General features: G+C 37.3%; 1 long non-coding RNA gene across 1 annotated transcript in view; it reads left to right on the plus strand.

Moving 5' to 3' along the window:
• The window catches only part of LOC128800726 (uncharacterized), a 19,360-nt gene extending 13,422 nt beyond the window's left edge, over window positions 1–5,938 (plus strand). Inside the window, exons 2-3 of the long non-coding RNA XR_008435031.1 lie at window positions 5,013–5,134; window positions 5,425–5,938. This is a non-coding gene — a long non-coding RNA (uncharacterized LOC128800726). The remainder of the gene's footprint in view (window positions 1–5,012; window positions 5,135–5,424) is intronic.
• The last annotated feature ends 9,915 nt before the right edge of the window (window positions 5,939–15,853 follow it).

Raw genomic sequence — 15,853 nt, forward strand, 5'->3', positions numbered from 1 at the left:
CTATAGCCTTGCCAATTTGGAAACTTAAATGGCTGATGGTTTACGCATCAAATTGGTACTGCAGTACAAAACTGCAGTGGGTCTGAAGCTTTCCCTGTTGCTCATCTCTGGCTTAGGCCATGTCAATAAAACTGTCAATAGACAGTAAATTAAACTGTCAATAGATACCAGTTTAATAAGGTCAGATATGTTGTGTACTTCTAGAAGCTTTAGTAAGCATTCCTATAGCTGCTGGTTAATTTGAGTTTATAACACTCTGGCCTGTTGTATGTATTTATCTTAAATTGTATGTGCTTCAAAAATTGATTAGGTGACTTTTCATAGTAGTTGAACTTCTACTAATTCCTTCCAAATGCACCAAACTTTCCTAATGTGCCATATTTCTACAGATGTCTCTTTTGGGATCCATACTCTTCCTTCTTGATAAGATAGAGTTGGAAAAAATAAAAAAAAGATAACCTGTGCAGAAGTGGATTGATTTCTGGAATACCTATTGTCTTCCTAATTAATCTAAATGTTCTGGGCTATAAATCTATACTGGCTACTACTCTGAGAAAGGGTGGCATAATAATTTGATATGTGAGGGTGTAAACTGCTGACAGTGAAAGATGTAAATTCTTCTTTTATAAACTTCAGTGATTCACTTATTAAATAATTTACTTCATTGTAGCACCAAATCACACTATAATGCAGTGGTTGCACATAATGCAGTTGTTGGATGCAGATTTGCAAGGCTTCTTTCATAGTTAAACCATAACCAATACTTACTGTTTGAATATTACAAAAGCAGCATCTTTGAAAAAGCAGAGGTTTTGCTTTCTCATTTGATAGAATACTTTTATGTGTAATATATTCTAAGTTATTGTATAGTTGATTTTTAACCAATTACCAGTATGCAAAACACACTGTCATAGTACAGGTAACACTATGTATGTAGTTGCAGACTTTAAAACATTTATAATCTCTACTTTTTTTTTTTTCCATTAGATCATCTTCTTTTTTAATGAAAGGATTATATAGGAATTGGACAACTCTCATTTCAACCCTTTTTTGTGCAAAAAATAAAATATTTTTGTGGTCAGGAGGAAAAAACTTTAAAGGCTCAAGAGAATAAATAAGATTGTTAAAACCAAGGCTTCCAAACCTTACAACTAGAATCAGCTTAAGTCAGTTTTGGAAATGTTTAATTGTTGTCAGTACTTTACTGAAGAGAATTAATTTAGAGCCAGCTAATACTTGGCTTATAAGCAAATATATTGTGTAAGGAGTCCTTTCCTACACACTACATCATCATCACTGCAGCCTCCCTCCTCTTAGCTTAATGCTATCTTTTAAGTGTTGCTTTCAAAGGATTTGTATATTTTTATCTCATAATGCTGGTTTCATTGGTTGATATGAACAACAAGCTGACTAACATGAAGATACACGGTTCCTCCTAGTTGGGTGAAAAACACTCAATGCCTCGACAGAACGAGTGGTTTTAATATAAACTTGGGCTTTGTTGTAAATCAGACAATCAACATGAGAGAGGGAATTATGAAACCTTGCAGTTTGCAGCCAACCTGATGGGCAAAGCTAAGGACAGCTAGGTTCACTCCCTGTTTGTTTGTTTGTTTTTTTTTTCAGTGCGTGGTGCTGAACTACCACCACTCTGCGCAGGAGCAGGGCTTAGGGCTGTGTCTGAAATGTCCTAACACAGCTCTTCATTCTTCATGATGGTTTTTCCTAACAGAGCAGAACCAAAAATTGCTTGCCCTTTTCTAAGTAGCAAAGGTCAAAAGTAAATGACACTATAGTGTGACACTCATATTTTTATCCTCAGATTTGTATTGCCCTGACAAATTATGATTTGTATTGCCCTAACAAATTATATTACATTTATGATCATGTGTGATTTTGTATGAGTCATCATGTCTGAATTTTGCAGAGCTTAAAAGATACACAGATGTTGGAATGGTGTTTTCTGGCAACATTTCACTGCCTTTATGTCTCTGAACATTATTCTCTGGGTTTGAAAAATGTAGGAAGAAGACATTTTTGTAGACATGGATGCTCTAAATATTTGTTCCTTGAAGAGTTTTGGAATTTCTGATCTGCAGAACACTTGTTGGTGGCCTTCAGACAGCTGGCTGATCATGTTGAGCAGGCACTACTCCAGCCACTTTGTGCTTACAGGATGGTATCTCATCCAGTTCTGCAGGGTAGGCACGAATCTTGTGTGACTGCAAATTGAAGTAGGGAGTTTTGTATATTCACTGTGATACAACCACATCATAAAAGCACTTGAGAACTTCCATTCTATTATTAAACATGGGTAATGCTCCCTGTAATGAAATTGTAGCCACCCAGGCCTTCTCTCTCAATTAAAAAAAAAAAAAAGTGAATAAACAAACCATTACTTTTATATGGTTTCATTTGCTCCTTTGCATATCCACTCTGTTCTCAGGGGGTTTTGTGTGTTTGTTAGGTTTCATCTTCTTCAGTTGTATGAGATGGCATTGTGGTGGTCTAATACATGAGATATATTTCAAATAGATTTTCCCTAGCCTAATTATTGAGAATTTTATTATATAATAAAAACTCCATTTGTCTTTAATGTCATGACTTCGGGCATATCCACATGTGAATGATGCGGACTTTTAAAATAACTTTTCAGGCTTGAAAATTGGTGACCGTATAACCCAAGAATGTCTGTAGGCTAGCCCTTCATTTTTGAACCCTTCTCTGCAGAAAGAACAAGGAACTGGGAACAGCAAAATTACTCCAGGAGACCTAGTCCTGAGAGGAGGTCAAACACTGCTGCTACAAGGAACTAGAAGGAGTGTTTTGCACCAGTTTTGTAAAACAGGGTTCCAGGCAGGGATGCTTGCTCTGGGGGAAAATGGGTCTATGTCCTTCTGACCCTGAGCTGTAATCCTTCAATTTCTTCTCAAACAAGGTAGATTCTCTTTGACAAGCTTCCTTAAAATAAAGGGTTAAAAATTAAGGAATTGCACTGAGAAGAGTTGTAAATGAAAATGGATTTCAGTACTTCAGTGCAATCTCATGTACCACAATTCTTTATAGATTTTAGCTAATTAAGTGAAAACCAAAAGCAGATTCTTTCAGTCTTGGATACACCTCAAGATCAGCATCCCTCAGGATGAATTCTTGGGAGAAAGATGACAAGCTGTCAGCACTAGGTAAAAATGATGGTTTTTCTCAAAACGTACATAAGTGAAGGGTGTGACTAAGTAGTTGAGACTTCCAGGAAAGAGAGAGTCAAGAAATGAATCAGCAAACATGAAGGAAGAATATCTAAAAGGTCAAAGACCAGACATCTGTTATGAGATATTGTTTTCTTGTCTTCCATTTCCACCAATACTCTCCTTTCTCAGGCTACTCTGTGTTCTTCTTTTGGGAATGTAGTGATTAGAAATATTTGACTATTCAAACACTTCGGTTCAGAAATGAGGAGAGAAAATAAAAATATGCCATGAAATAAATTATGATGCTTATTAGTATACACATAATACTGTACTATAGTAATCTTTTTCCAGTCTTCTATTTTTTTTCCTTTCTTTAAATAGGTTATCTGATACATCCTTATGTAAAAGATTAACAGAATTTTTACTGGTTACTTGAACATATTAACATATTCTTTTTTCTTTCTTTTTTTTTTTTTTTTTTTTTTTTGCTTTATGTGAAGTGTAAACTTTTATAAATAATCTTTGTAGGGAGTTATGGGGAGTCATGTCTGTAATTTATACTACTGAGAGCTACTCAATAGTAGTCCTTCTCAAATAAGAGAATTTAGAGCAGCAATTAAGAAGCAGGATGTTGCATCAGCCAACATATTATGCAACCCTAAATTAAAATTGTTTGAAATAGTTTGAAAATTAGAGCTGCTTGCACTCTCTGAAGACTTGAAAGACAGGAAAAGTGCTGAGAAAACAGATGTTGTAGGGAAGAGGAAGAAGGGAAAGAGGAAAAGTAGGGATAGGTGGGTGGTTGTAGACCAGTCAACTATCACCAATTTCCAGATAAATTCTGGAATAAGAATTCTAAATACATATAAGTACTTGAAAGATCAAAATGAAATGAATTATAATCAGCAAGTTGTGTTGAGCCAATACTGTTTCTTTCTTTGTTAGGATAACATGTCATTTGAACAGAGAGGAAGCTGTAAATTTAATCTGCCTTGGTGTTATTGGGGCTTTTGATACTGTTATTTATGACAGTCTTGTACAGTAAGAGAAATATGGCCAAGATAAGTTATAACTAGCTGGGTGAGTGACCTAGAATTAAGATTTCAAACAAACTTGTCACTGGGAACACTATCAAAGATGTAGAAAATATATTTTGGAAGGGTGCATTTTGTGCCCCCTGCTAACCCATGTATTGCCTATGTAATGGAGAGTGTGCCATGGCACTGTGAGGGGTGCAGTGCACACTGGAGGACAAATACCACAAAAAGCCTCGATGACCTAAGGTAGTTTTGGGAGCAGTAGAAGGAAAACAAGCATTTCAGTAAGAAGATGTGAAAGATCTGCACCTGGTAGCAGTGAGCCAATACAAAGCAAAATACAGAGTTGTGAGTGTGACTGTAAAGCAGACAATGAATAAACATTGACCTTTTCTGTGCCATCTCTTTCTGTGCTTTTCCCATTACAATACGTATGGACAGTGTATTTTCTTCTGTCCTTTATGAGCTTTGCCTGATGGATCTGCCTTTGTACATTCTGACAGCCTCATTCTGTCCTTCATGCTTCAAAATGATTTTTGCTCCTCATTCATTTCCTGTTGTATACTTTCTTCTTGAGTTCAGATAATTGAGGACTCACAAGTGATCTCTTTTTAAGTTTAATCTTTTTTTTCTTTTTATTTTTTAGAGGATTCATTTGCTTAAATTTTTTTGGAGGTGTACTTCTTTTCTGCCAGTGAAATATAATCAGTTCCTTTGAAGTGGTGTCTTCTATAATGGTGTCCCTTGCTCCTCTTCCTCTTTTTTTTTTTTTCTTTTTTTTTCCCAGAAATGCTAAACTAGCATATGATGGTTCTGCTACTTGACCTACCTGTGTATGCACAGCTGATTCTCCTGGCAGCACTGCTGACCATTGGAAGTCTTCTCTCAGGGTGTGCTCTCCTGGCACAGGTAACAGGACCATTTGCCCCCCCCACCCATGCTTGCTCTGCCACACATTCAGCCTACATCAATTACCCAATCCACTCTCAGCTATGCTAACTGGCCCAGGCAACCACACTTAGTATTTCCTAAATTTAGGGGCTTCCATTCATATCCCTGCATTTCTTTCACTGGTACAAATGTCTGAAGTGATTTGTAGAAGGACTGTTTGTTTTCATTCCCTTCCCAGCTTGTATTTTAAGGAATTTTAAGGACTTATTTTAAAGAATAATCATGCCAGATCACTTTCTCATTTCTAGGCAGAGAGAATTGGCAGATCATCAGTAAAGACATTTCCCGCAGAGAGAGGAAATATTAGTGTTAAGGTGCTATTGAAATACAGATCTGGAGGAAGACAACACAAGCATACTCAAGAAAATAAAAGTTGACAAGAACTGATGCATACAGTTGACATAAGAGAGCAGAGATCCTGTGGAGCAAAAGGAAGCGAACTGGCTGATTATTGCCTACCAAAGAGGAAGAATGGGATTTACTCATGGGTAAATCTAGAGACTGACCACTGTTGGAAAGAGCTAGATAAACCAATGGGTGATTGATGTTTGTAATTAGTTTGCAAATAACTTCAGGCTAAATTTTTGAAGCTGGCTTCTAACCAAGGGGGAAAAAAGCCCATATTTCTGTGTTTTAGACTTTCCTCTATGTTGTGGCAGAGATAAATAAATATTAAAAAAAAAAAGTGTGGTAATAATATGAAAATATTGTTGCTAGGAGGCTATTGGAGACAAAATAAAATGGCCAATAGTACTTTTCAGTCCTGAGCTATAGCAAAGATTTTCAATACACTAAAATCTGTCTCTCATACTCACTTTTTTCTTTTTGTTTTTTTGATACAAACACGTTTATATCTCCTACATAATTAAAAGCAAGAACAGATTTAGCAAAGCCACACTAATGTGTTTGCTGATTCTTTGAAGTTTGGAGTTAAAAACAGTAGTTTTCTGGGGAGAAAAAAGATCATTTATTTGATGCTAATATTTAAAGAATTAACTAGTAGTTCCTGGTTATGTTTAGCTTTGTCTCCAAGAACTGATAACTCATCTTAAAATCAATGGTTGCCTAGTGACAAGCAATTATTATATAATTTTATTACCTGCAAACAAATATTGTTTTGGCCTGTAATGATGGGCAGAAGGTTAAAGCTATGATTTTATCAGAGTTTTGGAGGTTTCAGCAAGACGTATGCATTGTTTTTGACATCCTGTGAGCCTCTCGCAAATTTCTTGTTATGCACGGAACAATTTCCATTACGTAATTTGTGTTTTTATTCAAGGGTGAAGTAAGGAGGCAGACATGGATTTTCGTTTGTTTTGGCTTTCTTTTTTTAATTCTCTTATATTTTAAAAATATTTTTGCAAGAAAAAATATAATTCTGTGCAAATCATCTTTGCTGAGAGCTTTGGCTGGCTGAGAACCAGCAATACTGGCAGAATCAGTGTTTGCCACTTAATTCCTCCAGTTCATCTGAGTAAGAGGGTAAGTTCCTTGTAGATGTGAATTTGCTCAATGTGAGCTGCCTCAAAATACTGAAAGAAAATATTGCAAAGGTCAGTCACAAGAACCGTAATGAAATGAGTTCTTTTTGAAACCAATGAGTTCTTATTGACTGAGCATCTTTTGTGCTTTCACAGATTTGACTTCTTGCAAGCTAGATTCTGTACAAGCAGCACTTGTTTATCTGAAAATTGAAAGTGAAAATAAAACACATAATGAATGTAAGAGAAAAAGTACAACCAACATAACAGCCTCAATTTATGAGGAGCAGGAATTTTCCACAAATGTTTGTTGTCTCTGCCAGCTTTCACTACTACAGAAGTTTCAAAGCCAATTTATTACATTCTCTCAAGCAACACTACTTAGCATTGTTATTACTATTTACTTTATTGCTGGCATGAGTGCTTACACAGCAAGAAGGATTAGGCTAACCAAACAGTTCAACCTGGGATAATCAAGTAGCCTGCTGTGGATTGGATTTGGATTATATAGACATTTTCAGGACTAGAATATGTGTGGGAAGTGTAGGAGGTGTCCTCTCTTTCTCCAGGAGCACTCATTTTACTTATTTTGGCTGAACTTTCCTAGGAAGCAGCTGATGAATTTGTTCTCTTTGCTGTCATGGAGGGAAAAACAACATTTTACTGTGCTGGAAACATTTCACCAGTTCAGTGGAGGCCTGCAGAGGCTGGGAAAAATGCAAGTAACCCTCTTCTAGGACATGCTCCTGTGTAAAGTCATACACCTCTCTTACTGACAGTCTCATGGATTTTTTAACTTATAAGCTGCAATATCTATTACCACTTAAAGACAAAAATAAAACACATCATATAAAACTTGCTTTAGTTTATTAATGAAGAGTAAGACTAATGAGTGGCATTTTAAGTGCTGCAGAACAACTCTGTATTATTCCTGTAATGCCATCACTTTCCTTTTTTTATCTATAAGGCTGAACAACTTGCTTTTTTAGAAACAGTTTTTGTATAAAAAATTGACTTCTCCTGTTGTGGGCTGTACTTTGGGTGCAGTGATGAACATGGCACATGGTGGAATTCTTGCCTTTAAAAATGTTGCTTATTTTGACATGCCATACCAATTAATTCCTCATATAAAATCACATAGAAAACTTCATGTCACAGTGAAATGCAAGGTATTTTCTCACCAGTCAAGCACAATGGGGGATCCTCTTGTAAGGATTTAAGTCTAAATAATGCCTTTTTCTCCCCCTGGTCCTTATTTCACTTTGCATTTTTTTCTACTTAATGAAGGAAATAAAGGACTTCAGATTGTGAAGGACCATCAAATAAACATGAGCATTTAGTAAGATGATGTCATCTTCATATTTTATGGATCCATGGAGAGCTGAATCAAAACACAAAGGAAGAAAAGGAAAATACTCATTACTTCTGTATCTGACATTAGCTATTCTTACCACATTGCAGCATCACTTTTTATTTCACTCATATGAAAGAGATGCTTTAAAAAACATTTTGAAACCACCAGAATGAAATATAAATATTATCTTTGGTATTGGTTCTGTTTATCCTTGAGGTAGACCTTTGTGTGACGCCGTGTGCTGACAGAGAACTCTGGCAAGAGCAGCTTCCACCTTCAGGTGTGGTGCATGCAGGAGCTGGAGGTGGAAGGTGAGCGTCTGACAGGCAGAGCCAGGGCAGTGCTGAGGAAGGAAAGGAGCCTTCTGGAGCTTTGCTGAAGGCTCATGAAGAATTGGAGCATTAAGCTGGTGAGTGGTGGTTTAGTGTAGGAAGACAGTGCAGATAAAGGAACCATCTTTGTTTTTAGAAATCAGAGTGTGAGGTCCTTTTAATCTGTTTAATGAAAGGGTTGATCTTATTGATCTGTAAACTTTAGGGCTGGGCATATGTAAACGTGTAACCAGCGCATGGCAAAACCTTGCCTATGGTTCATGCTCCACGAGAGGGAGCCAGAACTGTCTTTAAAATGTCAGCAGTAAACCCTGGGAAAAGCCGCAGCCTGGGCTCTGCCCGCGGCGCTGCCCTAGCCTGGCTACTGCCCGAGGCAGTGTTGTACCCGCGGAGCTGCTGCTGCTCGCCGTGCCCCCTCGCACCAGGGCAGCCCGGCTCGCACGGCAGCGAGGGACACGCTCTGATCCACCTCGGCTGCCATCGCCGCCTCCTCCTTCTCCTCCTCCTCTTCCTCCTCCTTCCTCTGCGCTCCCGTGCTGAGGAATTGCCAGCAGCGCAAAGAAACCCTGCTGTGGCCGTGCAAAGACACGAGTGCCTCATCGCTGGTAACCCTGCCGGGATAACGGGCAAAGGATGCTGTCCCTTACCTGCATCTGCAGTTTATTGTTCGGCTTAGCTGAGGCAATGATGCATGAGGAAAACTGGGGGGTGAAACCGGAATTAAAATGTGCAACACCTGGCAGTGCAACAGAAAGTAAGAATACTTTTTTGGATCATTGAGTTACATGTGGAAAGATATACTTCCTACTGACTTTAACAAAACAACAAAGCCTCTAATTGGAATCCTTCTAGGAAAACCCAGACCCATAAAATCAGATAGTGGGTGATAATGGATTTCAGAACAACTTGGAGTTTTGAAATTGACTGCAATGAAAGTTAACTGATCTGAAATAAGCGTCAGATTATTTCATAAATACTAAAAAATACTACTGCTTAAAAAAATCCTTTGGCAAGTAAGTGTCTCTTAAGGAGACAACCAGCTGGAACTGCTGGTTGAACGCATGAAGCTTAAACTGAATCCCATGCTAGAAATGTGGAGCTAACTGAGCAAGGCTGTACACTGAGGGTGTCTGTGAAGATGCCTTTCTAGGAAGGTTTCTGAGTCAACAAGTGTCCAAAATCTGAGACAGGTCTGCAAGCAGGAAAGCCTGAATGAAACATTTTTGAAAACTTTAAAATGAACAAAATATAAAAATGCCATTGTTTTAAAGTCAACAATTTCAAGTAAGAACAGTCTAATTTTTGCAGGGAAAATGATTGTTTATTGCATCACTGGATTTTACAAAGCAAAAAACCACTATTCTTCAGGATTTGACAGTCATGTGTGTGAAAGAGAGCCAAAACCCCTCAGTTACAGAATCACAGGATGGGTCAGGTTGGAAAGGACCACAGTGGGTCATCTGGTCCAGCCTCCCTGGTCAGGCAGGGTCAACCCAATAACTCCAGTGAGGGAGACTCCACAACCTCTCTAGGTAAGGTGTTCCAGTGCTCAGTCACCCACACAGTAAAGAAGTTCTTCCTCACATTCAGGTGGAATTTCCTGTGCACCAGTTCCTGCCCATTGCCTCTTGGCACCACTGAGAAGAGCCTGGATCCATGCTCTTGCCACCCCTCCCTTCAGTTACTTACAGACATGGATGAGGTCCCCTCACTGCTGGGATCCACTGTGTATGTCCAGTCAGACTTGTTGGCCTGAGCCTGGTCTGATGGACACGACTGCCAGAGCTGAGGGGCATTAATAGCTAGTTAAAAGGGTGACTGAAAAATTTTATCTTAAGGCAGGGGATATGTTCTGGATTGTAGAGTATGGTTTTCATTTATTTGTAGAGGGATGTGAATGTGTGTGGATGCACAAACACTTGCTGCATCACACTCCAGGGTGGAGTTGTTTGTGTGTCTTCCTTGTGCTGTAGTGGGAGAAGGATGAAGCACTAGGCAGTATCTTCTTTGTTTGTCTCCTGAAAACATCATTTGACATATGTAAAACTGATGTAATCATAACCAGAAACTGAATTTGGTGACTTTTGCCAAGACCAAAAAGCTTTTTGTGTTTGAATGCTTGTCATGATGTATGTTACTGCTGCTATCTCCACCACTTTGCCCTTTGGTCTGCTAGAAGCAGCCAAATACTGAAACATGAGGATTATGCAAACAAAGAGAATATTTACACGTAGAGAATAATATTGACATTTGCATCTCCCTTACAGTGTCCCCTCAAATAACACTGAGCAAGAATATATTCAGGCTTCTTTGTTAGATTTGCATGCTGTATGAATTATGACTGATTCCTAAAAATATCAAGTGCATTACTAGTAAGCTCAGATACTGAGTAAAGTGTGGCTAAAATTTATAGTCAACTTATGGTTGACAGATAGTGCAAACAGCTGGAAGACTTTATAGAACCAAAATGCATTTAAAATGTCTCATGGCCAGCAACTGGAAGTGCACTCAGATTTTTCTTCAGCCAGCTTGTTTCATTGAAAAGAGCCCTTAAGCATAATTTATCCTCTTTTTAATGTTAGCAATCCTATGACAAATGAGTTGCATGGGAAGAAATATCTGTGAGAAGCATCTTAGGAAATGCCTTAATTGTTAGGTAAAAATAACATTTTGTCTGACAAGGGAAGAAATATTTGCAAAATACTTATATGGTGGGTTGTGGCTTTTTTTGAAGATTGCTGTTATATAAATATTACAAAATCGTAAAGCAAACACTTTCAATGAGAAATAGCTTTCTCTCATTTGTTCTCCTTTCTTTTTTTTTAGTTCATTAAAAAAAGGGGAAAAGCCCTCAGGAAGTCAAGGGTTAGTAAATACACTGGTACACTTACTGATTTTTTTTTTTTTTTTTTAAAGTGACAAAGGCAAAAGAGGCTGTGCTGACCTTTATGAAAGAAGAGATCCATGGGGAAAGGTTTCTTTCTGATAGACAGGAAGCTATCCAATTCAACCATTAAAGGTAGTGAAGGAGGATGTTTAAGTCATCTGTTATCCCAGGGAGTCAAAAGCAACCTCAGGGTGTTATTTCTCTAAGGCTAAAAGTGTACTTACACAGAACATCTTGTTTACAGAAACTATAAAACACTTCAATGCACTCAGTTTAATCAAATAAGCTAGCTATCTGTTAGTGTTTCAAGGTAATCTTTTTAAAATATTTATTGTTTTGCTTTCAGTATTTATTTTTCTCACTATGCACATAATCCCAAAATTCACATTCTGATTATTATACTACATAACTCTCCATGTCTTCTCTATAGTGCAAGGCTCTCTGTTAATCAGTTTCTTATGCAAAATGCATAAGTTCCCAATGCATATCTGGATATAAAAAATAGTTATAGATAATCAATATTTACCAAAGCAAAGACTGAAAATTAGAAGTCTCTGAGAAGTATAGGTCTACTGATAGTACAGAAAATAGTATTAAAGCTCATTATGTAAACACGAGTGATTGTACTGTACTGATGGTTAACCTGTGAAATTAAGGAGTCTCAGACTCAGCATGCTACACATTCATTTAGAGAAGAAGAAAATACATATTATTTTTTTTAAAAAATCCTGACTTTAGTGAGCAGAGGTGACATCCAGAGTAGTAGGTATCTGTTAGCGGCTTGTCTCTATTTTGTAATAGAGCCTTATAATAGATTGAATGGCTACGTATGTTCTCTTTTGTTTGTTAAAACTTTTCTTAAAAAGGCAGCCAAAACTGTTGTTGAAAAATGTTTTTATTTTAAAAAGTAGTGTAGCTTCATTTGGCAGTGCTCTCATTTAGTGGAATTCTAATGAAGCTCATTTCACTGGAACAGGACAAACTAATAATGATCATGGTTATAACAAATGGGACTTCAAGATGTGCTGGTGGTGTTGATAAAACTGGAAGCTTTCCATAATTATTCCGGTTTATCTGCATGGCATGAAAACTAAAAACAGGTAATAACGCTGAACACAAGTAAACTGAAAATTTGAAATGAACATTAGATAAACTTGAAATTTTAAAAAAAATCTCCATGGAATATGAAAAGAGTAAGGGCAAAAAGCTTTTACCTAAAAGGATATAAGAAAATGCAAGCTGTTCTTGAATTTATAAACAATACCTTGAGAGATTGCTTTAATAAATTCAGGAATGAAAGAGGACTAATAGGCAAAAATACAAAAAACACAATGAAAACTGAAGCTGTCTTGGATTCATTGATGTACATATAATATGTTTTATAAAAAAGCATAGTTTTAAATACATTTCCCAATAAATATTCCCTAGAAAACTCTAAAGTGCACATTTATTGAATAACATCTCAGGTAGGATGATATTTGTTAATGATTAGTGAAAACAATCTTAAGCTAAAAAGTCATCTTTACCAATGTATACAAAAAAAAGAGATAGCCAGTAAAGATGTATAAAATTACTTCTTTCTTTGGAAATATGTTTCTCTGTTTTAGATGCTTACTGCAAATGAAGAAAAATATTCTAATGAAGTGAAAGTACATGATGGGTAAACTGAATCCCTGATGTAAAGCTCTCCTTTGATTTCTTGACTGTGGGGCTGATCTTTGAGGGCTGAAATTATTCTTGCAGATGTTTGAAATTTAGGAGGATCCCAATTTTCATGCAGAAGTCAGCTCAGTTGTAATTACATTAAATGCCACATATTATATATACATGCATTTCTACATGCTTTTTAAAAATAATGTAGCATATACTTTGTTTCAAGTGAACATTTACTTAAGAATACGTAATAATGTGAGCATGACACACTGATTTATGTGGCAGCATGAAATTAGTTTTATGCGACAGTATTTTATGTCTGCTGAATCAGAGAAAGTTATACAAGCTCAAGGGATTTTCATCTGACAGGGGTACTTTCCTGTTTATGTTCTTAAATAGTAACATCATATTTTAATTAAATGTTTTGTGAGATTTTCTTTCACTTTTTGAGAGTAGTTGAAAGATGAAAGCTGAAATATGAAAGCTAGTTTCATGTTACTTTACAGTATTTATTAGTTCTGAAGTACATTTAAAAAAAAAAGAAATTATAAAAGTCAATTTGAATGAAAAACATTGAAAGAGAAAAGGAGAACTGTGGATTCTCTGTATTTTCTACTTCTGTCGAGGTCGGGATTGAAGGTACTTGAGATATTTCATGTTTGGACTCAGGTGTTTATTATTTCTTATCACTGAAACAGCTTCACAACTGAGTTCTACAGCCTTTTATTAGATTATTTTCCTTTTTAACCCAATAACTCAAAGCCTGCAATGCGGACTTTTCTGTTCAATTACAAAACATCACCTAAACCCATGAAGAAGAGGGAAGAAGAAGGTGAAGAAGAGCAACCTACCTCCGCCTTAAAACTTCTATCTTGCTTCATATTTATTTCTATATTCTAAAACTCCAAACTCTACGTTTTCTATCCTGTGATATTACACACTTCTAACTAACTACACACCCGTAATCCCAGTGTTATTAATCAATTTTGGAAGCTTTCTCCACAGCCTCAGGTCAAATGCAGTGTTCTATTGTGAGTCTCTGCCTTTCAGCACAGGAAGTTTAAAATTCTTGGCATCCAGGATTCCAACAGAGAACAGTATACACACAGCATTTGCAGTAATAATTTGTTCAGAACGTGATGTGCTTGCCTGAGAAAGGATTTTTCTAATTACTTAAAAATAACCTTCTAAATCTGTGATTTTAACCTTTGCATAATAAAAGGTAGTAGACCATGTAAAGGTTTGGTATAGCAATTCTCACGTTCATTTTTCACAATTACATTTTGCATTTTGGTTCCAAGTGGCTCAGGAACAAAAGCTTCTTTCACTTTTCAGAGGTGCATGTCCACAGCTGTGTGCACGTATGCATTCGGCATAAGTTTTAGCACTTCTAGAACTTGCTAGAAAGCTACTGAATTAAAAAAAAAAAAAAAAAAAAAAAAAAAAAAATGAAAAGGTGGAAGTATGTAATTGCATCTCCAGACTAAAACCATGCTTCAGTGCATTCTCCTTTCTAGAGCTTTTGTCCTGAAAGACAAAACAGCAATTACTGGCAACACTAGACACTGACCAGTCCCTGTAGCACAGAGGATGTGGATGTCTATGCACACACAGAGTCTTTCATGCTGGATCACAACTTCTGGCAGCAGCGAGGAAATTAAATGTAATCTCTTTCAGTTTCAATTTTGTCATATCTGTTATGCATTGGAAAATACTTTGGGTGCCTGTCCCAATGGACTGCCCCAGTCCCTATCTTACAGGGAAATAGGAAGCAATTGCGCAGGATAAGCCAGACTGTTTACTCAACAGCACAGAGAGCTTTACCTGGAATTATGCCTTATGCATGTGGAGTAACTTTTTCCCCTTGCTCACCTCCTGAAGGTGATACTTTGCCAGCTGCCCACATCAAAGCCTTCCAGAGTCTTACAGCAGCAGTGGGAAATGATGTGGAGGCACAGTGGGACCCTTGAGAGGGAAGCCAGCTGGGAGGGGCATCCCTGGGGAGGTGGGGGTTTCCCAGGCCTCGCTGCCCCCGTTCTGTGCTACCCTCTCCGTCGTGACTGTCCCCCTCACCAGAGAGTGGAGGGAAAGGCAAGGGCTCACTGTGTCAGCATCCCTTGCAAAGGTGGAAAAGCCATGACTGGTACATAAACCTAGACATCAGGAATCAGACCACTGGGGTAGGGAAGAGCTTGTTTTCGTATTTCTCCATATCTCTCCACAATAGAACATTCCATCAGCTTTCTTTGCTGTGATTTCCTTTTCCTTTTTATCTTTTTTTTTTATTTGTCCAGCTGTTCCATTTTTTGAACCCATGATGTTTCTGAAGTCAAAATAACAAGCGCGAGATAAGAAAGGGTTTGTCTATTTTAGAATATATTCAAGGTGATGAAAGGTTTGGGATTTGTTTTCAAGATGTTAATTATAGAAATTGGCTCTTGTGTTAGGAAACCATGTCGTTTCAGTGGTTTCAGTCTCCAGAACTAGAGAAAAACAGCTTGTTTTTCTTCTCTTCAAGGGCAGTGGAGCTCAATCAAATCCTCCAAAACTGCAGATAACAGAAGGTGATATTTGGCAATGGAGTACTCATGTAAAAGACATGTTCTAAAAATCTTTCAGCCCTCAGGAAAATTCATGTGTCATGCGAGGAGAATTTTTCAAATTTTAGGTTGTTGTTGTGAACTATTTGCCATAGATGACCAGAATGGCACACATTTTTTTATAACAAAATATAAACATGTTTTTAAAAGTGGCCTGTCTGCATTCCAGTGACCTGGAAGGTGAAAAATTAAGGCCTTTTACTGTGACTATGGAACATGCTTCTAGGTTCTGAATGGGAGAAAAAGCAAGTACGTGTCCCCTCTGAGCCTTTCAAAAGATATAAAAATTCTTGGACTTGTCTAGACTTTAAGCTCTGTAAACCCCATGATTCATGGATCTGCTTGCAAGGAACAAGCCTTATTTAGGGCG

The sequence above is a fragment of the Vidua chalybeata genome, chromosome 1 (genome assembly GCF_026979565.1).
Source record: "Vidua chalybeata isolate OUT-0048 chromosome 1, bVidCha1 merged haplotype, whole genome shotgun sequence".
NCBI lineage: Eukaryota > Metazoa > Chordata > Aves > Passeriformes > Viduidae > Vidua > Vidua chalybeata.